The sequence below is a fragment of the Lithobates pipiens genome, unplaced genomic scaffold (genome assembly GCF_037356315.1).
Source record: "Lithobates pipiens isolate NorthernLeopardFrog02 unplaced genomic scaffold, aLitPip1_a1.2 Scaffold_16, whole genome shotgun sequence".
NCBI lineage: Eukaryota > Metazoa > Chordata > Amphibia > Anura > Ranidae > Lithobates > Lithobates pipiens.
The window spans coordinates 242,257,044-242,280,382 of NW_027507748.1; the positions used below are offsets into that span (position 1 = coordinate 242,257,044).

The 23,339-nt window shown below is 44.8% G+C and overlaps 1 protein-coding gene across 8 annotated transcripts in view; it reads left to right on the forward strand.

Annotated features, from left to right (window-relative positions):
* Positions 1-23,339, forward strand: part of LEMD1 (LEM domain containing 1) — a 399,416-nt gene that overhangs the window by 41,306 nt on the left and 334,771 nt on the right. The window lies entirely within an intron of this gene.

The following is a 23,339-nucleotide window of genomic DNA, read 5'->3' on the forward strand; positions in this document are numbered from 1 at the left end:
GTTCTACACCAAGGCATCTTCAGGCAGCAGGAGGGTGAAAGCTGCAGCAAATGCGTTTCTTCAGGGCTTGTGCACACTAAGCATAAAAACCACTGCTTTTAAGACCCCCCCCCCCCCCCCCCCAGACTGCCCTCTATTAGTCTATGTGGCCATGCACACAGACGCTTCTAGTAGTATTAGAAGTGGAGCGTATAGAGGCTAAAAAAAATAAAATAATCACGAGAGGACTGCTTTAACGGAAAAAGTTTGACCCTTAAAAGTGAAGCGTGTTTAGCTCTTCAGCATTCATTCCTTTCACTGACAAGAATAAACTAATATCCTTGCCACTGGAATGAATGAATGAATGCCCAAACGCTTGACACGCCTAAATGCATTTGCGAAAAGGAGAGAGGCTTTCAGAGAAGCTGGGCAAACGGCAAGTGTTCACGAGGCCTCAGCTCTAAAACCAAGAATGTCAGTGGAGGAAGAGAGTCACTTGCTATGATCAGCTGTGGTCACTAGGGGAGACTTGGGAGGCAATGTGCAGACTTTGAGATCATCGGTGTGGTGGAGGGATGTCATCATTAACATTATATGGCTCTTTAGATCGCGGCATGATGTGTTGCTTTTTGTATTTCAATATGTTTATTGAAGTAACAATGTTGTATAAAACAGAAGTGAAAATCGAGCGCCCTCAGGTAGTACTACTCTTTCAAATAATCCTAAACATAGAGCAAACAACGTAAAATGCACTTGGTGGGAGTGCCAATTAACATAGCTATAAAATATAATAAAAATTTTCTTTCCATCGACTGTTTCCAATGTTTAGCAATAATTATTCTAGCTGCTAGAAACATATATGTGATTAGTTTTGTAAATTTTTTGGGGACCTCATCAGGTAATTCTTGAAAAAACGCTGGTTTTGGGGATCTACGTATATTAACCCCTGTCACAGAATATACTAGGTTAAATATACAAACCCAAATCTAGAGACCAGAGGGCACTGCCACCAAACATGAAACATTGTACCCAATGTAATTTGGCCACAACGCCTGAAGCAGACGGGTGCATCTTTGCAACTCTTTGCAAATACCAATGTAGAAGTGTTTTATAATTTGCCAATTAATGTTGTATTGATTGATATTTTGGATAAAGCATAGGCAATATCTTGCCAATCCGATAATTCCAATGTGGTATTCAAGTCCCGTTCCCATTGATTCATGTAAGGGAGCTTAGCATTCGGGTCAGTAAGGATAGTGTATATTGTAGAAATCCTTCCCTATAAAAGGCCCTTCGTTTGGAAAGATAATTCAAAATTTGTAAGTACAAGGGGTCCATCCAACCGGTTAACCTTAGATCGTACAAAAGAAATATTCTGATTTATATCAAAATAGTTCGCTGGAGGGCATTGGAGCCATTCTGGGAGAGAATTCGGGGTTAAAGAATATGGGAGCTAGTGGAGTATGTGGAGAGAACAGAGGCTTACAATGTCGTACTCTGTCCCAGACCTCTAGTGAATGAGACAGGGTATGGCACAAGATAGGAGGGCAAAGACTGCTAGGGAGCCAAATTAGAGAACCTATAGTGAAAGATTGGCACGCGAGGGCCTCAATAGAGACCCAGAGGGTTGTAGATCCTTTGGCTGTTGTGTAAGAAAGCTGGGTTATTTGAGCCGCTTGATAATAAGCTTGTAGATTAGGGAGGCCAAGCCCACAGGACTGTTTCAAGACGTACAGGCAGTTTATTCATTCAATGTTTCTTATTGTTCCAAATAAAATGGCGGACGTCCGATTGCAGTCGCTGTATATCTCCCCTCGGAACCACAATTGGTAAAGTCCTAAAATAATAAAGAAACCTAGGTAGAAAAGTCATCTCAATAGACTTCTACCAAACCAGGACAAGGCATAGTCTGCCCATCGTAATTAGCCCGATAGAGTATCGATTTGAAGGTGTCAGTTGGATACCTAAATATGGGAGGGAGTTTTGTGTCGATTGGAAATTGTAGGTGTTTCGTAAGGTTGAGACCGTCAAGGGGGGTAAAGAAATATTAAGGGCCGTCGTCTTCTGGGTATTTAAAGAGAGCCCTGAGATGTGGGAAAATTGGTGGAACAAGTTCAAAAGATTAGGTAAGGTTAATTGAGGATTTGTGACGTACATGAGGATGTCGTTGGCAAACAGGGAACGTTTATGCTCCCGTTGCCCACAACATATGCCATGTATATTAGGATGAGATTGAAATGCTACAGCTAGGGGTTCAATTGCTAGCACGGGCAACACGGTCTCGTTCCACATTGAATAGGAAACTATGCTGATTTATAAACCTGAATGGAAACCTGGGCCGACAGGTTACTATAAAGTTGCTTAAGCAATAAGATAAAGGCAGAGACAAATCCGAAAGCCTCCAGGATGGTAAATAAGTAGCCCCAATTTAAGCTATCAAAGGCCTTATGAAGGTCCAATGAAAGAAGTAATAGTTCCCTCGATACAGGGGCATCGCATTTAGATTGTACCGCAGAGATCAACGCTATGGAACGATGAATCTGATCCAACATTTAGCGCTCGGTTATAAAACCAGATTGATCTTTGTGAATGTATTGCGCCAAAAGAGTACCAAGATGTAAAGCTAAAAGTTTTTTGTTAGGATTTTGAGATCGCAATTAATCGATGAAATAGGGCAATAATTAAGGATGTCTGTGTGGTTTGGGAATGACACTGATTTATGCCCTATTTTCATCTAAAGTGACTTTTCCGCCATCTCGCAAGAAATTAAAGTAGAGAGCCATGTGAGAAGCTAAGTGTTCAGAAAATTTCTTATTGTAAATATTAGGGAGGCCATCGGGGGCCTGGTGATTTTATTTAATGACAATATCTTAATAGTGGTATGCATTTCCTCACAGGTAATGGGTTGGTCCATAAGTTCTCTATGGGATTCCGTGAGAGATGGCAGAGATGAGGTGTGCAAAAAACTATTAATGGAAACGGGAATGTTGCCCTGGGATGGGTTGTATAATTTAGTGTAAAAATCTTGAAATTCCCAAACCGATCGGTCCCACCAAGTGAAAAACCTATTAGTCCAGCGTGAATGTTTCTCTGCCCTTGTGGTGAGACAATTAAGTTCTGTATGTGCCTGTTCAAATTTAGTCAACAAATCAGGGTGTGGGGAACGTTTTGTGTTGAGTAGCTATGTCTACATATTCCCTAATCCTGGCATGGAGCACTTCATCACAAGCTTTAAGTTTAGATGCCAACTGAATCAAAATGCCCTGTACAGAGGCCTTATGGGCTGCCCAATTGATGGTGGGGGTGGTATCCTCTGCTTTAATAATATCAAAATAAGTTTTCAGGTGGGTAAGGCTATCTTAAATGGTAAGATTCATTCAATCTCCAGTGGGACTTGGCCAATCTGATAGATAAATGAGTGAACATCAATACTATGGGGTTGTGGTCAGACCAGGGAGTCAAAATTATCTTAGCCCAGATAAATTTGGGCAGTAGACCCGAGGGGAGAAAAACATGATTGATACATGAATATTATGGGCTCTGGAAAAGTGAATAGTCTTGAGTGGTAGGATTGGACTCCCTCCAAGCATCAAATAAGGTCATGATGGTGTAACGGCTGAGCAAGGCTTTGTTTAGAAGGGGCTTGAAGGTGGAAAAGATGGGACTTGGCGCTGGACCACATATTAGATAAATTCGAGTCCCCCTTGAAAATTACATCTCCCTCGAATTCTAATCCCAAAGAATGGGGGAAAAAAGGCCACCTGACTTACATTGGGGGTATATTACACCAGGATCGTTACCAAATTTTCCTTCAGGTGCCCTTTTACCAACAAGTAAAGCTCCTCCTTGTCCCGCAATATTTTGGATTCAGTAAACGAAAGCCGCCTTGACAGAGCGCCACCCCTTGTTTGTTTTTTCTCTGTAGCATTGGCAAAATAGCAAACTGGATAATTCTTATGTGTATACCAGGGAGTAAAAGTAGAGGTAAAATGCGTTTCCTGAAGGGCCACAATATCAGCACCTATAGACTTATCCTAATTAAACATTTTAATACATTTAGATGGCGAACACAGCCCTTGGACATAATGGGAAAGCAGTCGTATGGTTCCAACGGGATCAGTTAACTTTGACAAGGACAAGAACAACTGTAAACTGGTAGACTTTCCCACCAACGTATGGACATCATGGAAGTCCAGGCATGATTCTAGCTGACCCTCAGGAAGGAAAAAGAGGGTTAAAAACAGTGAAAAGAGTAAAAAAGTCCCAATATCAACAAAGCCATGGTGTCCCAGAGAACACAAAGCACCAGGTTCAGAGACATATATAAAGTAATAACTATAACATAGGCAGTGACTAATGTCCCATGATAGGACCACTGAGAAGCCTTCGCCAAAAAACAAAAACAAAAAACGATCAACTGGTGCCAATCGGAGTTCTCAGTTAACGTGGCGTGAAGTCGCATGTTTCCATGATGATGGTGAAGACAGGGGACTGCTGAATCTTGGTTGATTCTGAGACGATGGATCCTGGGAGATGAATCCCCAATTTCAGCAAGATTTTTTTCACCTTCCACAAATGTGGAAAAAGAATATGATCTATTGTAGGTAAACGGAAAGGATAGTTCCAACGTTGGCAAATGTCACGTTGAACCAAATATGAAAGCAAATGTTTAAACGTTCTCCCTTTTTTGAATGGTAGCTTGGGAGATGTCTGCAAAGATCTGAATTTTGTAGCCTTCAATTTCCAGATCCGGGTGTTCCCTGACATACCGCATGACCGATTTCTTGACCCTGAAGAAGTGAGGTTTCACAATCACATCTCTGGGAGGCCCCTTCAGGTTTCAGAGGAACAAGAGCCCTGTGAACACGGTCAATTTCCATATGGATTTCATCAATATCTGGGATAGCAGATTGCATTAAAGAATAGGTGATAGAGGAGAGATCTTTAACCGTTTCTGGTAAACCACGGATACGGAAGTTGCATCGCCTGGCGTGATTTTCAAGATCATCAATTTTATTGTAAGCTTCTTCCAGGCTAAAATGATCAGTAATCATGGTAGAATGTTGTGCCACTCTATGTACAGTGTCATCAACTTTGGATTCAATACTGTCTAGGCGACATCCCAGCTCCTGGAAATCTTTTTTTCAAGTCAGCAGCCAGTTTAGTGGTAGCTTTTTCAAACTCTTTTTGCAGCATAGCTGCAAAACATGCAAGAAGACTAGTGTCTGGAGAATATGGCAGCTGTGCAGGTAAAGGAGCCAGGGGTCCTTCAGGACTGCCAGGATCTGCATCCTGGCTCCTGGGCTGCATATTATCAATGTCTGCGTCCTGGTCACTGGTCTGGCTGAGGAAAATGTCAGCCATGTCCCTATCGAAGGCAGAGGAAGTGTGGGAAGCATGGCTTGGAGATGAGAGGAGCCTGTGAAGGAGATCTGGCAGGGCTGGATGGATCACAGGGGAGGGTCAGTCGGCTCACTTGAGGTCCGGATGGCTGCAGATGGAGTCATGCTGTGTGCCCCTGAGCCTGGGGGCTTCCCCTTATTCCCCTGTGGCTGTGACTCTGGCTGCATCTGTCTCATGTCCGTCTGCATAGCACTAGTGCCGGCCTCCATCTTGGAATCTTTCCAAGACCCATGAGGCGGGTAGCGGGAGTCGATAAGGGTCTTCCCTGACCGGGTGGACATGGAGCCAGTCTCCGTGGTGTGGGCCTGCTGAACCTGATCTGCGGGGTAGGAGGGCTGCTAAGGAAGACTCAATGTGCCCAGGAGTGTGCAGAGTGGTCTAGGAATGCATCCGCTCCCGCTGCCCGCACATGCGCTCTCGATGTGTTGCTTTTATTGTAGCTTCTATTTAGGTGATTTCTTGATTCAACAGGTCTGATGGTAATCAGGCCTGGGTATGGTAAGTGAAATGTACATTAAAGTGGAAGTAAACCCACTTTTTTAACTTTTACCTACAGGAAAGCCTATAATAAGGCTTACCTGTAGGTAAAAAAATATCTCCTAAACCTGTACGGTTTAGGAGATATTCCCCTCGGTATGCGCCGCTGACTGCAGCGGCGCATGCGCACAAGGGGGTTCTCTCCGCGAAAATCCGGCAGCGCTCGTCCGGCCGGATTTAAATCTCCCGCGCGCATGCGCGGGAGTGACGATATCGCGGCTCCGGCCACTCACAGCGCCGGAGCCGCGATACCCGGAAGAGACGCCGAGGGAGCATGTCGGCTTCCTCGGCGTGGATCGGGCGAGATGTCGGGGCCTCGTTCTAAGGTAAGTATTTCATAATGAGCTAGTATGCGGTGCATACTAGCTCATTATGCCTTTTGCTTTGCAGGTTTTTTAAAAAAAAAAAAAAAAATGCGGGTTTACTACCGCTTTAACTCCGCTTTCCAAAAAATCTGGTTAATCACAGTTCATTTATGATTTAGCAAGGGTATTATGATTCCTGTTTGCGGGTGGGAGGAGCCTTCTCTCTTAGATGCTTCCAAGGCAGCATCTGAGAGAGGGCTCCTCCCACCTGCAAACAGGAAACATAATGTCCACCATTATAAAGTTTGCACATGCATGCCTCCATTCTTATATTTTCTCCGCACAATTTACTTCTGTCCTTGTGCTGGTTGCAGGGGGCTCCCTGTCCAGTTGCCTTTTCTGTACCTCTGAAGAGAGGGGTCAGGTGGCACAGGGCCAGGGCACCCAGAGACCCCCAGGGACTCTCCTTTCATCTGTGAGAATAGAAAAAGAGGGTTCACTGGCTTGGTGCATTATCCAACAGATTTATTTAAAAAAAATATGAAATGTCAAGATGTCTAATCGCAAACCCAAGCTAAAAACACGCTTGTCGGGCCACATCTCTCATCGGTGGCTTGAATCACCGAACCTAGGGGTGGGGGGGGGGGGGTCCTGAATAAGACCCCTTAAGGTGATGCATTTTAAAGGACTGGCTGCCTCCTTCAGAGCCTAGCTTGAAATGGCTTACCGTATATACTCGAGTATAAGCCGAGATTTTCAGCCTCTTTTTTGAGGCTGAAAGTGCCCCCTCGGCTTCTACTCGAGTCACCGCTGTCTGACTGCTCGATCAGCGTATCGAGCAGACAGACGGCGGACATTAAAATTCAAAAGCCGCGCCTCCTTCTCCGCCTCCGCCTGTGATAGGCGGAACACTGAATTTCCCAGCAGTCAGTGTTCCGCCTATCACGGACATCCGTTCATTCTCATACTACGGACGAGTATGAGAGGATGTCCGTGATAGGCGGAACACAGGCTGCTGGGAAATTGAGTGTTCCGCCTATCACAGGCGGAGGACGGAGGCGCGGCTTTTGAATTGTAGAATGGCCGCCGAGAAGAGCGGCGATCCTGGAGCGGCGATCCATCGGCACGACACGGGACGGAGGAGGCACGGGACGGAGGAGGCACGGGACGGAGGAGGCACGGGACGGAGGAGGCACGGGACGGAGGAGGCACGGGACGGAGGAGGCACGGGACGGAGGAGGCACGGGACGGAGGAGGCACGGGACGACGGCGGCTCGGGACGGAGGCTTGGGACACACACAAGGCTGCACGGACACACACACACACACACACACACACACACACACAGGGATGGATGGATGGATGGATACACACACACACACAGGGATGGATGGATGGATGGATGAATACACACACACACACAGGGATGGATGGATGGATACACACAGGGATGGATGGATGGACACACACACAGGGATGGATGGATGGACGGACACACACACAGGGATGGATGGACGGACACACACACAGGGATGGATGGACGGACACACACACAGGGATGGACGGACACACAGGGATGGACAGCCATGTCTCACCCTCGGCTTATACACGAGTCAATAAGTTTTCCAGTTTTTTGGGGGTAAATTGGGGGCCTCGGCTTATATTCGGGTCGGCCTATACTCGAGTATATACGGTAATTCACAATACTTATATCCCCCCCCCCCAATCTGAGTCTATTCTAAATTTTCACAGCTCTTACTGTGCAGAAACCTTTCTGTATTTGGATATGAAATCTTTTTTTCCTCTAGCCTTGAAGAGTGCCCCCTTGACCTCTGTGGTGACCTTTTAAATAACTCAACACCAAGTACAATATATGGACCACTTATGTATTTGTACATGTTCATCATATCCCCCTTAATCTCCTCGAGGGAATAGGTTCAATTCCTCTAATCTTTCCTCATGGCTGAGGTCCTTAATACCTCTTATCAGTTTGGTTTCCCCTCTCTGCATTTTCTCCAGTTCCGATTTATCCTTTCTGAGAATTGGTGCCCAAAATTGAACTGCATATTCCAGATGAGGTCTTGCTAATGATTTGTACAGGGTCAAAATGATCTCTCGTCTTCGCCCTCTCTGCCTCTTAATACAAGAAAGGACTTTGCTTGCTTTTGGAAACCGCAGCTTGGCATTGCATGCCGTTATTAAGCTTATGATCTACCAAAGCCCCCAGCTCCTTCTCCACCATTGATTCCCCCAGTTGTACTGTGCCTGCCCGCCCCCCCGTATGTACGATGAATACATATTCTTAGCCCTCAAGTGCATAACTTTTTACATTTTATCAACATTAAAGAGGAAGTAAACCCTGATGAGTTTACTTCCTCTTTCATTCCCTGCAAAGGCAAAGCATAATGGACTACTATGTATCGAATAGTAGTCCATTATGTGTCACTTACCTGACACAGGAGCCAGCAAAGTCACCGCTGTCCCCTGTAGTCCGGCGCATCCATCCTCTCGGTGGGGTCTCGCAGCTCCGCCGCTTTCATTCGGCGAAGCCGCAATGACGTCACTCCCGCGCATGCGCATGGGAGCCGACGTGCGCGGCAGCTCCGTCATTGAAAACGCCGCGCTCAGTGCGCCTGCGCGCCGCTGTCTACGGCGCATGCACCGTAGACAGCTGTGCCTGTCTTCGGGCAAATATCTCCTAAACCGTATAGGTTTAGGAGATATTTCTTGGACCTACAGGTAAGCCTTAATCTAGGGGTTTACAACCACTTTAAACCTCATTTACCTAGTTAGATGTGCATTGAGGTCAGCTTGTAAATTGGAGACCTCCTGTAAGGACGCTATTCCACTGCATAGCTTAGTATCGTCTGTAAAGGCGGAAATGTTACTTTTAATCCAAGATCCTAGATCATTTGTAAGGGTATTAAAAAGTAAGGGGTTCACCACTGATAACCCTAGACCAGTGATGGCGAACCTTGGCACTCCAGATGTTTTGGAACTACATTTCCTATGATGCTCAACTACACTACAGAGTGCATGAGCATCATGGGTAATGTAGTTCCAAAACATCTGGAGTGCCAAGGTTCGCCATCACTGCCCTAGACCATTCAGATTAAAGCCTCATACACACGATAGGACTTTGTACAAACTTTCCCTTGGATTTTTGTACAAAGGGCGTCGGCCCTGAACTTGTATTGCATACACACAGCAGGACTTTTTCAGCCAACTTTCACCAAATCATGTGGTTTTTCTGCTCTTTACCGCCACCTTTGGTCAACTTCTGTATTGTTGGCTGATCTTTTGCATTGGTTCTGAGCATGCCTGTTTGTACTTTGTACAAAAGTCCTATGGTTTTCTGTACACACGATCAGACTTTGCTCCATCGGACTTTTGTTGCCAGAAAGTTTGTCCGTTCGCACAGCCAACAAAAGTCAGATGAAAACCAAAAAAGTTTGTCCGATGGAGCGTACACACGGTCGGATGTTGCTCCAAAACAGCTAATTTGCATGTTTGTTGTCAAAAAGTCTGATCGTGTGTATGGGCCTTAAGAGTCATTAACCACTTCTGTCTTTTAGCCAGTTTTCTATCCATTTCCAAGCCTGTGGATTTTAACTTGCACATGAGCCGTGTGTGGGGAACTGTGTCAAATGCTTTTGCAAAATCCAGGTATACCACCTCCACAACCATCCCTCTGTCCAAGGTTTTACTTGCCTCCTCATGAAAAGAAATTTGGTTTAACAACTTCTATCTTTCCTGAATCCTTGCTGTCTGTTGCTTAAAATATTATTTTTTTCCAGTAAGAACTTATCTGTGGTCTTTTTTTTTTATTAAACTCTCCAGTGTCTTATCGACCACAGAAGTTGAACAGGTCTATAGTTACTTGTTAAAGACTTTGATCCCTTTTTAAATATGGGCACCACATTGGACCAATGCCAATCCAGTGGTACCTTTCCAGCCATTGAGTCCCTAAATATTCGAAACAATGGCCTTGAGAGGACAGAGCTCAATTCTTTTAGGATTTGTGGGTGGATGCCATCTGGTCCAGGTGCTTTGTCCACCTTTTATTCTGTCTAAATATTTCTGGACTATATCACTTTTGAGCCACTGTGGTACAGCATCCCCAACAGTCACAATCCTCTCATCTGTACTACACTCCAAATGCCAACAATGAGTGACCATATCACTAAATAGCAAAGGGCTTGGGGATCCAAGCCACTCGTCAGCATTTGGATTGTAGTACAGACAAGATGATTGTGACTAGAGGTCGACCGATATGGGTTTTTCTCTGGCCGATGCCGATATTTAGAAATCGGGGCAGCCGATGGCCGATATATTATGCCGATATATTATGCCGATTTTTGTGGCAGATTTTTTTTTTTTTTTTTTTTCCCTTCATTTCATTAAATCTAACAGTTTAGTTAAATAATAAAGAAGGGATACAGAAAATTGCTTAAATTAACCATTTATTAAACAGAAGTACACAAGCCTCCAGTCAGTGCACATGTATGTCAGTTAGATAAAAACATAACTATGTATGTTAAAAATACACAAAAACAGGTGAGGTAATCAAAACTTTTGAAAAAAATCAATGTAATCAACAGAATAGATAGTAAACAATAGAAAAGTGCAAATTTTCTTTAGTTTTAGGCTTTTTGCTTCAGTTCCCGTTCCCGATTCTTTTCTTCACTCACATCCATCACCTAAAAGTTCTCTTGGTACTCCCAGTTTAAGAGCTTCAGGTTGTAGTTCAGGAAACGCAGCCTCTGCATTTTCTCCTGTGAGCCTGCTCCTCTTCTTGTCATAGATGATCCCAATCTCACTGAACACTCTTTCACTGGGAACAGAAGAGGCAGGTGGACAGAGAAATTTTCTTGCCAGTGGTGCAAGGTGACACAGGTGGGATGCATTCTGTTTCCACCATTCCAGTGGCAGACCAGTCCGTCTGTCTATCAGTAGCTCTCGGAGGTACTTTTCCAACTGCTCAGAAATTAACTGCTCATCACTCTCTTCAGCAGGAGTTCCATGAGCCCTCAAAATGTTTGCATACATTTTCTCCAGAAGACCAGAGGGACTGGGTTCCTCCTTCTCTTCTGCCCTTGTCCTGGTCCGTTTTGGTTCTGGTCCTTCATCTCCACTGGTGGCTCTTTTTTGTTCGGACACAATAGCATTCTCTTCTCGCAGCCAAGTTTTTGCTTTGCTCAGTGTGTCACCTGCAAAATACATGAGCCTTGTACCAAGGATCAAGCAGTGTTGCCAGCACCAAACATTTGGTATCTTCAATCTTTGTGAATCGTCTCTCCAAGCTTTGCCACATGGTTTCCCGAAGTGTTTTGTTCCCCCTTGTGGTGTGACCCTCTGCCTGAAGCACCATCTTCAGTACAGCAATGCATGGGATGATGCAGGAGATGGAGGCCTCTGCCTTGCTGATATCCAAAGTCACTTCCTCAATAGGGCCCAGTGTATCTATCAAATTTGAAATGATATCCCATTGTTCTGCTGGAGGTGTGGTAAACTTGCCATGTTCTGCTACATAGAGATTGAGGGCACGCTTCTGCTCCAGCATCCTCTGCAACATATGTAATGTGGAGTTCCAGCGGGTGGGAACATCCTGAATGATGCTGTGGTGGGGGAGGCCAAGATCTTTTTGGATGGCTCCAAGACGCTGCTGTGCAAGCACAGAGTGGCTAAAGTGTGTAGCACAAGTCTTTAATTTGGCAATGATGTCCCCCACTACTCGCTGACTGCTGATGCCCTCTTTCACCACAAGTTGTAATGTGTGTGCACTGCAGCTTAAGTCTGATATATCTGCCAGTCTGAGGCCTTTAATCATGTTGGCACCACTGTCTCGCAGCACAAGCACCACTCTGTCTTGGTTGATGTCCCAATCATTAAGCATGCTAAGGAACATCTCCCTGATATAGTCCCCAGTATGGGAGCCAGACATGGCCTTGACATTTAGAACTACCCGTTTCCCAGTTACTGTCTATAAAATGACATGTTAGGCTCACAAGTGATTCTGCTTCACCAGACCAACAGTCTGTTGTGAAGGACAAATAGGGTCCAGCATTTTCTGTTGTAATTGGTGTCTTAATCTGCTGTGTAACCTTCTTGTACACACTGTCCAGCATGTCTGTGCGGTAGTATTTTTCACTTTTGAATATCTTGGTTCTATGGTTGCCAGCAAGCGTTGGAAGCCAATATCTGCAACAACTGTAAAGGGCTGGTTGTCTGTGGCAATCATTTCTGTGATTAGGGTATCAATTTTCTTGGACCGGGGATCAGTATTTTGCCATTTTCTTTTAGAATCAAACATCTCTACTACAGTGGGCTGAAAGTTGGCAGAAGAAGAAGCTGCATCTTCTTTCTCCCTCTGTGCGCCTTTATAAGCTTGGAGGTGGTGGACTTTCCGATGATTCCACATATTTGTGGTATTTTTAGCCTTTCCCTTTTCTGCTCCCATGCTCAGCAATTTCTGGCAGATATTGCACTTGGCCTTCCCTGATGTTGGCTCACTGAAATACTGCCATACTGGGTTTGATTTCTTTTCAGCCATCATCAAACTGTAATTATTAAAAAATGTTAAATTACAATCTTAGTCATTTTTAAAGGAGGGCACAGCAGTGGCGGCTGGTGCTCAAACATTTTTTGGGGGCGCAAACAAACTGGAAAAAAAACCCCATCAAACGCAGCCACTGTGCCCCATCAAATGCTGCCAGTGTGCATCCCCCATCCGCCCTGCACTTACCTTGTCTCGGTAAGGCAGTGGGTCACGGCGGCGGTGTGCTCCACAATCCTCAATGTCTTCTCCTGTCCTCTGTATAGGCGTCCAATCAAAGTGACTGTCGTTTCAGCCAATCAGGTGACAGGTAACAGACCCGAGCATCTGATGAGAGGCGGTTCAGGGTTAGGAAAGTGAATGAATCCGTTTCCTAATACAGCGCTGAGTGAACAGCGAGTGCCCAGCACCTTTTTGGATGCCTATTAGAGCCTATGGCTCTAATCGGGTGCTTCCAAAAAAAATGCCATGCATGAACTTATGGTGATAGAGATGTGACAGGAGAGAGGCGCCAGCGCCCGTGTGCCCCTTATAGATGCACCTCCACTGGGGTACAGAGAGGCGGCTGTGGAGGAGGGGGGTACAGAGAGGCGGCTGTGGAGGAGGGGGGTACAGAGAGGCGGCTGTGGAGGAGGGGGGTACAGAGAGGCGGCTGTGGAGGAGGGGGGTACAGAGAGGCGGCTGTGGAGGAGGGGGTACAGAGAGGCGGCTGTGGAGGAGGATCATCTATTTTCTAAATGCCAGGTTTCACTTTAAAATGATATTAATTTATAAAGTCTGCAAGGGGGCACAGTAGCATACTCCCATTTTTGTGACTTACCGTGCATACAAGCTGGCATCTATCTGTATGTACGTGACCCGATAGCATGCACCTAGCCCTGATGAGCTGACCAGCCAATCACATAGTGAGATAGCAGCAGGTTCCGCCTCCGCAGGGAAGGAAGAGGATCTTAGCTAGGGATGCACCGAAATTTCGGCCGCCGAAACATATCGTCCGAAAATGCCCTTTTCGGCAATTTGCCGAAAGAGAAAAACAGCCGATAATGGAGCCGAAAATGGGGCGGGGCCAGGGTAGGGGGCGGGGCTCCGCCCCCCGCCCCTGGTGCCACCATCATGAAGAGCTATATCATGGTATAGTGCAGGCGAGCCGTCTCCGTCGCCTGTTTGATCACAGCGCGGGAACATCACAGCTTTCAGTTCAATAGCTGTGTGTTCCCGGCCGCGCGCCGTCACGTACAGCCCCTCCCCCTTGTCAGGGCACTTTGATAGACAGATCACCCGTAGGGTTGGACGGATGATCTGTCTATCAAAGTGCCCTGACAAGGGGGAGGGGCTGTACGTGACGGCGCGCGGCTGGGAACACACAGCTATTGAACTGAAAGCTGTGATGTTCCCGCGCTGTGATCAAACAGGCGACGGAGGCGACTCTCCTCTTCTCTCTTCTGTTTTCTCTTCACAGGTTAGCTGCTATGAGGGGAGACGCACACTGGCTGCTATGAGGGGAGACGCACACTGGCTGCTATGAGGGGAGACGCACACTGGCTGCTATGAGGGGAGACGCACACTGGCTGCTATGAGGGGAGACGCACACTGGCTGCTATGAGGGGAGACGCACACTGGCTGCATTGTATCAATTGTATCATGTGTCATGTATCGTCTGCAGTCTCTGACCGTCTCCTGTACCACGTCCGCAGTCTCTGACCGTCTCCTGTACCACGTCCGCAGTCTCTGACCGTCTCCTGTACCACGTCCGCAGTCTCTGACCGTCTCCTGTACCACGTCCCCAGTCTCTGATCGTCTCCTGTACCACGTCCCCAGTTTTTTAAAACAGTCATTTTCGGTATTGGTGCTGTTTCGGTTTCGGTTTTCGGCCTAGTGTATTTTTCATTTTCGGTATCGGTTTCGGCACCAAAAAACCCATTCGGTGCATCCCTAGCTGGTGCTGGCTACGATCTCCTGCGGAGGCTTGTGATATGCGAATGACGTTCCTCTGCTACTGCCTGGGGAAGGGAGGGGCGGGGCAGTGCGGTGCCAGTGAAACTTTCTCCTTCCACTCTATAGTGGCCAGCCGCACGGGTGAAGGATCGAGGATTAATTTTACATGCTGCTGCAGCGGGGACACAGGTCTGTACTGCAGGCGGCCGAGTATAGTGTTACCCGCAAATCGGCATGGTATGCACAATAATCGGCCGATGCCGATTTCATAAAAACGGCCAAATATCGGCCGATATATCGGTCGACCTCTAATTGTGACTGTTGGGGATTCTGCATCACAATGTAGCATGTGCATTTGGCCATTGCCTGTGTAGCTGCAAATCTGCCTTGAGTGTCTTTGGTGGTGTTCATGGGTTTGGTGCATTGGTTCACTTCGCCTCCCAACCCCACCTCATTCAATCCCATGGGAGGGGCCATGGCTCTCATGTCATGGGTGTGTCTGTGGGATATAAGTATTGTGAATTAAGTAATTTCAAGCTGGTAGAAGGCCAGTCCTTTGACACGCATCTGCCTGAGGGGTCTTATCCAGAACCCCTGGGTTTGGTGATTCGAGCAACTGACGAGAGCCACTCAAGTGGCAGGACAAGCATTTTTTTTAGCTTGTTTGTGAGTAGACAACTTGATGGCTTTATTCATATTTTTAAAATAAATGTGTTGGATAATGCACTAAGCCATGCGCCCTGTTCTTTTTTCTAGTCTTGCAGTGCTGACGACCCCAGGAGGGCAGCAAGGCATCTGAGATCATCCACGGTTTGACCAGGCACCTGTGACACTACAGTCAGCTGACTCTAGCGCAGGAGTGTGTTTGTTTGTGTATTATTATTATTATTATTATTATTTTTTTTGTCTCATCTGCCTGATTTTTCGCCCCCTTGAGGGATAAGCAACTGTCCCCACAACCGACAAAGATACCTTGGGATGCCTCTCTGCAGTGCCCTCTCCATCTCTGCGGTGCAGTAGCAGTGCATTTCAGCTGGGCAGAGCTGCCTGCGGGCTGCTGGCCACTCTCCCTGCTCATCTCTCTTGCCCCCCCCCCCTTGGATCCTGTCACATTGATCGCATCAATTCTGGTGGAAAGAGCGTCCGGTAAAGCATTTAGGTGGGCGCTTGAAGGGGACAGTTAACATGGAACATACCAGTGACCTCACATCTGGTCGCAAGCGACAACCAAGAACCTGAAGACATGCAGGCTGAAAACCACAGTGCAGGTATGTGTCCACCCATATCTCGGCAGGGTGGCAAGAGGTGGGGCTGGAGCAGAGGGCAGGGGAACCTTAGAGCACCTGTCATCTAGCTCAGTGGGCTAACCATGTCAGAAGCTGCATCACCCTGCCCTGCGGATCCTGCAAGCCAGGACAGCTCCAAAATTTATACTGCTACATATCTTTAGTAAAAATAATCCACATTAGTGTATATTATTTGGCCTTTGTGAAAGTTATGGAGTCTACAAACTATGGTGCCAATCACTGAAAATGGATCACATCTGATGAGGCCTTCAGTACATCAGGTGTATCTCATTTCTTGAGACACTAACAAGTCAGGAAAGGACAAATACCCCCCAAATGACCTCTTTTTAGAAAGTAGACATTCCAAGGTATTAAGTAAGTAGCATGGTGAGTTTTTTTAAGTTGTCATTTTTTCCCACAATTCTTTGCAAAATGAAGATTTTATTTAAAAAAAAAATTTTATGACAAAATTGTCATATCAGGTTATTTCTCACACAGCATATGCATGCAACAAATTATACCCCAAAATACATTCTGCTACTCTTCCCGAGTATGGCGATGCCACATGTGTGAGACTGGCCACATACAGAACACCAACATTGAAGTAGTACCGTCAGACGTTCTACGAGCAAGACTCTTCTCATTTCTCAATCATATATTACACTTTTGAAGGCCCTGGAGTACCAGGACAATGGAATTTCCCATAAAATTACCCCATTTTCGAAAGCAAACACCCCAACATATAATCTGTGAGGCATGAGTCTTCTGAACGGTCTTTTTTTCATATTTTTTTCAGACTTTTTGGAATATGTGGAAAAAAATTAAAACACTTTATTTTATTTTTTTTATTTTTTTTTTACACAAAGTTGTCAATTTATAACATATTTCTAACACATAGCATGTGTGTGTATAGCAAAAATTACACCCCAAAACTGGTCACATAGAGAGGCCGAACATTGAAGTAGTACCTTCAGGCGTTCTAGGAGCATAAATGACACATCTCATTTCATTCCTACCTATCACATTTTTAAAGGTCCTGAAGCACCAGGACAGTGCAGTTACCCACAAAATAACCCCATTTTGGAAAGCAAACACCCCAACTTATATTCTATGAGACATGGGCTGCAAATAGGTACTTTGGTACTCTGATATGCTGCAGATAGGTACTCTGGTACTCTGATGGCCTGGTGACAGGTACTTGGGTACTCTGATGGCCTGGTGACGGGTACTCGGGTACTCTGATGGACTGTGAGTGACATGTACTATGGTGGGTGGTGACAGGGCCTCTTTATTTGGGGGGGGGGGCAATCAGTGTGATTGGTGTACACTGTAAGCGGTAACGAGATGTTACCGCAATCTTCTCACATACGATCGGTAGTAGGAGAACCCGGTAACATCTAGTTACCGTGGTTTGTTTACATTTTAGTGATCGGCTGTGAAACGATTACAGCCGATCAAGTGGGTAAACGGCCGGCCAATGGCTGTTTACCAGCGTCGGTGACGAGCACTGTTCCCGGGGAACACGCCGCCACCGACGTGCAGCGAGCTCGCGATCGCGCACATGTGCCGTGCACAGTGGGGGTGTGACCATCTGTGATCGGCCGTGACTTCGTCATGGTAAACAGCCATACCCAATGGCTGTTCACCCCCTTCGGTGGCGATCGGTGTCTCCGTGACATGCCGCCACTGACGAAACAGGGATGCGCACGATCGCGCGCATTCCCTGTTTAAACAGGAGAATGTCATATGACGCCCTCCTGCTACAATAGGTCCGGCGCCTGCCCGTCATTTGACAGCCGGCGGTTGTAAAGTAGTTAAACAAGGAAACCATGTTCCTTTCAGAGGAGGAAGAATAGGGAAGACTTTATCCTTAACCACTTCAGCCCCGGAGGATTTTACGCCCTTCCTTACCAGAGCACTTTTTGCGATTTGGCACTGCGTCGCTTTAACTGACAATTGCGCGGTCATGCGACGTTGCACCCAAACAAAATTTATGTCCTTTTGCCACCCCCCCACAAATGGAGCTTTATTTTGGTGGTATTTGATCACCTCTGCGGTTTTTATTTTTTTTTCGCTATAAACAAGAGTGACAATTTTGAAAAAAACACAATTTTTTTTACTTTTTGCTATAATATCCAATTTTTTTTAAAGAAACTTTTTTCCTCAGTTTAGGCTGATACGTATTCTTCTACATATTTTTGGTTAAAAAAAATCACAATTATTGATTGGTTTGCGCAAAAGTTATAGCATCTACAAATTAAGGGATAGATTTATGGCTTTTTTTATTTTTTGACTGCGACATTATGGCAGACACATCGGACACTTTTGACACATTTTTGGGACCATTCACATTTACACAGCGATCGTGCTATAAAATTGCACTGATTACTGTGTAAATGTGACTGGCAGGGAAGGGGTTAACACCAGGGGGCACTGCAGGAGTTAATATGTTCCCTATGAGAGTGATTCTAACTGTGGGGGGAGGGGACTCACAAGGGGAGGAGACTAATTGGTGTTTCTCTGTACTGAGAACAGACCATCGGTCTCCTCTCCACTGACAGGACGTGGATCTGTGTGTTTACATACACAGATCCACGGTCCTGCTGTGTTCCCGGGTAATCGCGAGTGCCCAGCGGACATCAGAGGACGTCGTATGACGCCCACCCAGGATGGGAGATCCCATCTGTGGGCGTCATATGACTATAAGCCGGGGCTGAAGTGGGTAACAAAATTTAGGAAAAAAGGGGGAAAAGAATGCAAAATTACTCACTAATAGAAGGTCGCTGTATTGGACCAAAAATTTAATCATTCATCCTTAATTAAGGTGTTGACGCCGTAACCAAATGGCATATAGGAAAAAAGGGAAGGGATTACAGGCCGACAGACTGTAAAAGAGGTTACTTTGGGCACCAATGAATAGTTCAATATAGAATTAATTGATTTAATTACAATATTTTATTTAATGTTATGGGTATTAATTTCGATAATATACCATAAATATTTTAATTAAAACCAATTGCAGTTCATAAAGAATATCTATACAATTAGACAGTACATTTACCACAGACAAGTAACTCACAGGACACACATAAATAACATACACAGCCATACACAACGACACTGGTTCGGACCAATTGCTATTGACTACTGTAACCATTAATTTTCATTATTGTAAATAATCTAGGTAAGCATAATTGAGAATTCCCAGTTAGTCTCTATACGGTTACCCAGTAGTCTACAGCAAGCTAATAGGAGGGGGTGGAATAGATAAGCAAAGTGTGGTTCAATTAACCTGAATTTAAAGTTGGGTACTATCAATTCAGGCTGAAATGGTGCTTAGGTTGGATGATTAATACGGAATGTCCACATCAGTTATATATATATATGTGTGTGTGTGGTGCAATTAATTTATAACTGGCGTTCATTTGCCTAAACTCCGATTAAAGTGTACCATGGGCTTTTTGTGTATGGTTGTGTATGTTATTTATGTGTCCTGTGAGTTACTTGTCTGTGGTAAATGTACTGTCTAATTGTATGGATATGCTTTATGAACTGCACTTGGTTTTAATTAAATATTTATGGTATATTATCGAATTTAATACCCATAACATTAAATAAAATATAGTAATTAAATCAATTCTATATTGAACTATTCATTGGTGCCCAAAGTAACCTCTTTTACAGTCTGTCTGTCGGCCTGTAATCCCTTCCCTTTTTTCCTGAAGTGGTTAAGCCTCCCAGGACCAACACCCAAAAAGCAATGGGGCCTTACAGGTGGGTTCTCGTCATTCGTAGACAAATGGTGAGACCTCACCGCAAACAAGTTTGTCCTTCACACAGTAGAACAAGTATATACAATGAGGGGAAAAAAGTATTTAATCCCCTGTTGATTTTGTACGTTTTGCCCACTGACAAAAAAATAAGTCTATAATTTTAATGGTAGGTTTATTTTAAGTGAGAGACAGAATAACAACAAAATATGCAGAGAAATGCAAAAAAGTTATAAATTGATTTGCATTTTAATAAGTAAAATAAGTATTTGATCCCCTATCAATCGGCAAGATTTCTGCCTCCCAGGTGTCTTCTACACAGGTAACCAGCTGAGATTAGGAGCACCCCCTTTAAGAGTACTTCTATTCTCAGCTTGTTACCTTATTAAAATACACATGTCCACTATGGCCAAGACCAAAGAGCTGTCCAAGCATATCAGGGACAAGATTGTAGACCTACATAAGGCTGGAATGGGCTACAAGACCATTGGTAAGCAACTTGATGAGAGGGTGACAACCGTTGGTGCTAATATTCGCAAATGGAAGAAACCTAAAATAACTGTCCATCTTCCTCGGTCTGGAGCTCCATGCAAGAGAATCTTGTCAATGATCTCAAGGTGGCTGGGACCATAGTCACCAAGAAAACAATTAGTAACAAACTACGCCTTAAAGGACTAAAATCCTACAGCGCACTCAAGGTCCCCCTGCTCAAGAAAGCACATGTACAAGCCCATCTAACATTTGCTAATGAACATTTGAATGATTCAGAGGTGAACTGGGTGAAAGTGTTGTGGTGAGATGAGGCCAAACTCAAGCTATTTGGCATCAACTCAACTCGCTGCCTGTGACTCCAAGAACACCATCCCCACCATAAATCATGGAGGTGGAAACATGCTTTGGGTTGTGTGGTTTTTTTTTTTTTTTTTTTTTTTTTTTTCTGAGGGGACAGGACAAATTCACCACATCAATGGGACAATGGATGGGGCCATGTACCGTCAAATCTTGGGTGACAACCTCCTTCCATCAGCCAGGGCATTGAAAATGGGTCGGGGATTGGTATTCCAGCATGACAATGACTCAAAACACAAGGCAACAATGTGACTTGAGAAGAAGCACATTAAGGCCCTGGAGTGACTTAGCCAGTCTCCAGACCCCAATCCCTTAGAAAATATGTGGAGGGAGCTGAAGGTTCGAGTTACCAAACGTCAGCCTCAAAATCTTAATGACTTGGAGAGGATCTGCAAAGAGGAGTGGGACAAAATCCCCCATGAGATGTGTGCAAACCTGGTGGCCAACTACAAGAAACGTCTGAACTCTGTGATTGTCAACAAGGGTTTTGTCACCAAGTACTAAGTTATGTTTTGTGAAGGGGTCACATACTTATTTCACTCCTAAAAATGCAAATCAATTTATAACTTTTTTGAAATACATTTTCTGGATTTTTGTTTGTTCTGTCTCACTGTTAAAATCTACCATTTAAAATTATAGACTGATCATTTCTTTAAGTGGCCGAATGTACAAAACCAGCAGGGGATCAAATACTTTTTTCCCTCACTGTACCTCTTAATTTTCCAAAACTCCATCAAACAGATTCTTGATGACCTCACTCCCCAGAGACAGAGGGGTTTCTATCCTCCCTAGAAAGCCTACTGACAGTTATCTCAGCGGTCCCGCAGGACAAACTAGGCAAAGGTTTTTACGTGCATATCTTTGCCAGGGGAAAAAAAAAAACCTGAAAAGTACAGGCCCATCCTGAACCTAAAACCCCTCGTCAAGGAAAAAAAAAAAATACAAAGTTCTGGATGGATTCCATTTACTCTGTGAGAAACTTACTGCTGCCAGGAGTCTTCATGGCAACGGTAGATTTGCAGGATGCCTGCCTGCACATGCCAATAAAAGATCACAAATATCTAAGGTTCGCAATACAAGGGCCAAAGGCCACTCTGTATTTCCAGTACACTCCCCTTGCCCTCCAGCATCTCTTTAGCACCCAGAATTTTCTTTTCTTTTTTTTTTTTTCTTACTACTTCAACGAATTTTCATGAGGTCCAATCAGTTTAACGTTCATTTACGTTGTCCTCATCTTCACATCATTGTAGCATTAATTTTTTCTAATTTTATATCACAAAAATTTCCTTTTTTTTTTTTTTTTTTTTTTTTTTTTTTCCAAGGCAAGTATAATGCAGGGAAAAGAGCACAAAGAAAATATCAAATCAACCCCTACGAATTTCTCCCTCTCTCCTCCCCCTTGCCCCCCCGTCTCCCACCCATCCCCCCCTCTATCTAACTATGCGTGGAGGTTTAGACCTTCTCATATTCTTATATGCTCGGCGTAGCTCCATGACTTTTTAAATTTTTTCCACTCTTGCCATTTATCTACTACTACCAATCCCTTATCATCATAGCTTTCCCTTCGCCTAGTCATACGGTAAGTCTCTTCCACTGTATCGATCCATTCCCAGATTGCTGGACTTTCCTCTTTTTGCCAATTTTTTGGTATCAATCTTGGCTGCGTTTAGAAGATGCGGGACCAATGATTCCTGATACTTTTTCATTTCCTCTCTAGTACCATGAAATAATACTGTCCATGGATCCTCTGAGATTGTAATATTATTAATTTTTTTTTACATAATATAAGATCCTTTTCCAGTATTTATTTATTTTAGGACAACTCCACCATAGGTGGGTCATTGTTCCCAATTCCCCACACCCTCTCCAACAATCCCTTGACTTACTTGATTGAAATTTGTGAATTTTGTCTGGGGTAGCGTACCATCTAGAGATACATTTGTAATTCATTTCTACTGTTCTGCTATCGGCTGCTGACCTGTGTATGAGTTTATAAATTTTCCCCTGGGTGCTTTTATCGCATTGTGTGCCCAATTCCATTTCCCACTTCTGTATATAAGGCGGACTCTCCAGCTCCCCTTTCTCGGTCAGTAGCCTATACAGCTTAGAGATTATCCCCTTGAGATTATCTGCTAAACAAAGCTTCTCAAGGGGTGACCACTCCTCTTCCGTTTTTAATGGCTGTGGTAGGCTTCTCACAAAGTGGGCCAACTGAAGGTACCGCCACTCATCTATTCTTCCTAAATCCCCTTTGTGTTTTAACTCGTGTAGTGACAAAATCCTTCCTCCTTTTATAAGATCCCTAACCTGTGCCTTCTCTTTTTTCAACCAATTCTCCCACCTGGCCTCAATATTTCAGAGCCACATGTCCGAGCCAAAAATTTAACAACCTGATGGAATACAATTGTATAGCGCCCAGCTTTTTTTTTTTTTTTTTTTATCGTCTCGGCCTTGCTCTTTCAGTTTCCAGAGAGCTGGTTGTGCCACATAGTCCAATATAACCCAGTGCTGTGTTGCCTGACCAAGATTAAAATACCGATCTAACCGTCAGGTAGAGCAGTTTTACTATAGCCGTTTTACCATACCCAAACTCTTATCTTATACGATATTACTCCTCCTGATTTCGGTATGCTAGTTGCACCACCTGACCCAGCAGAACCCAGCACTGCAAACCTGGCCCAAGTCAAAACAACCAAACAGCAATATCACAGATCACAGA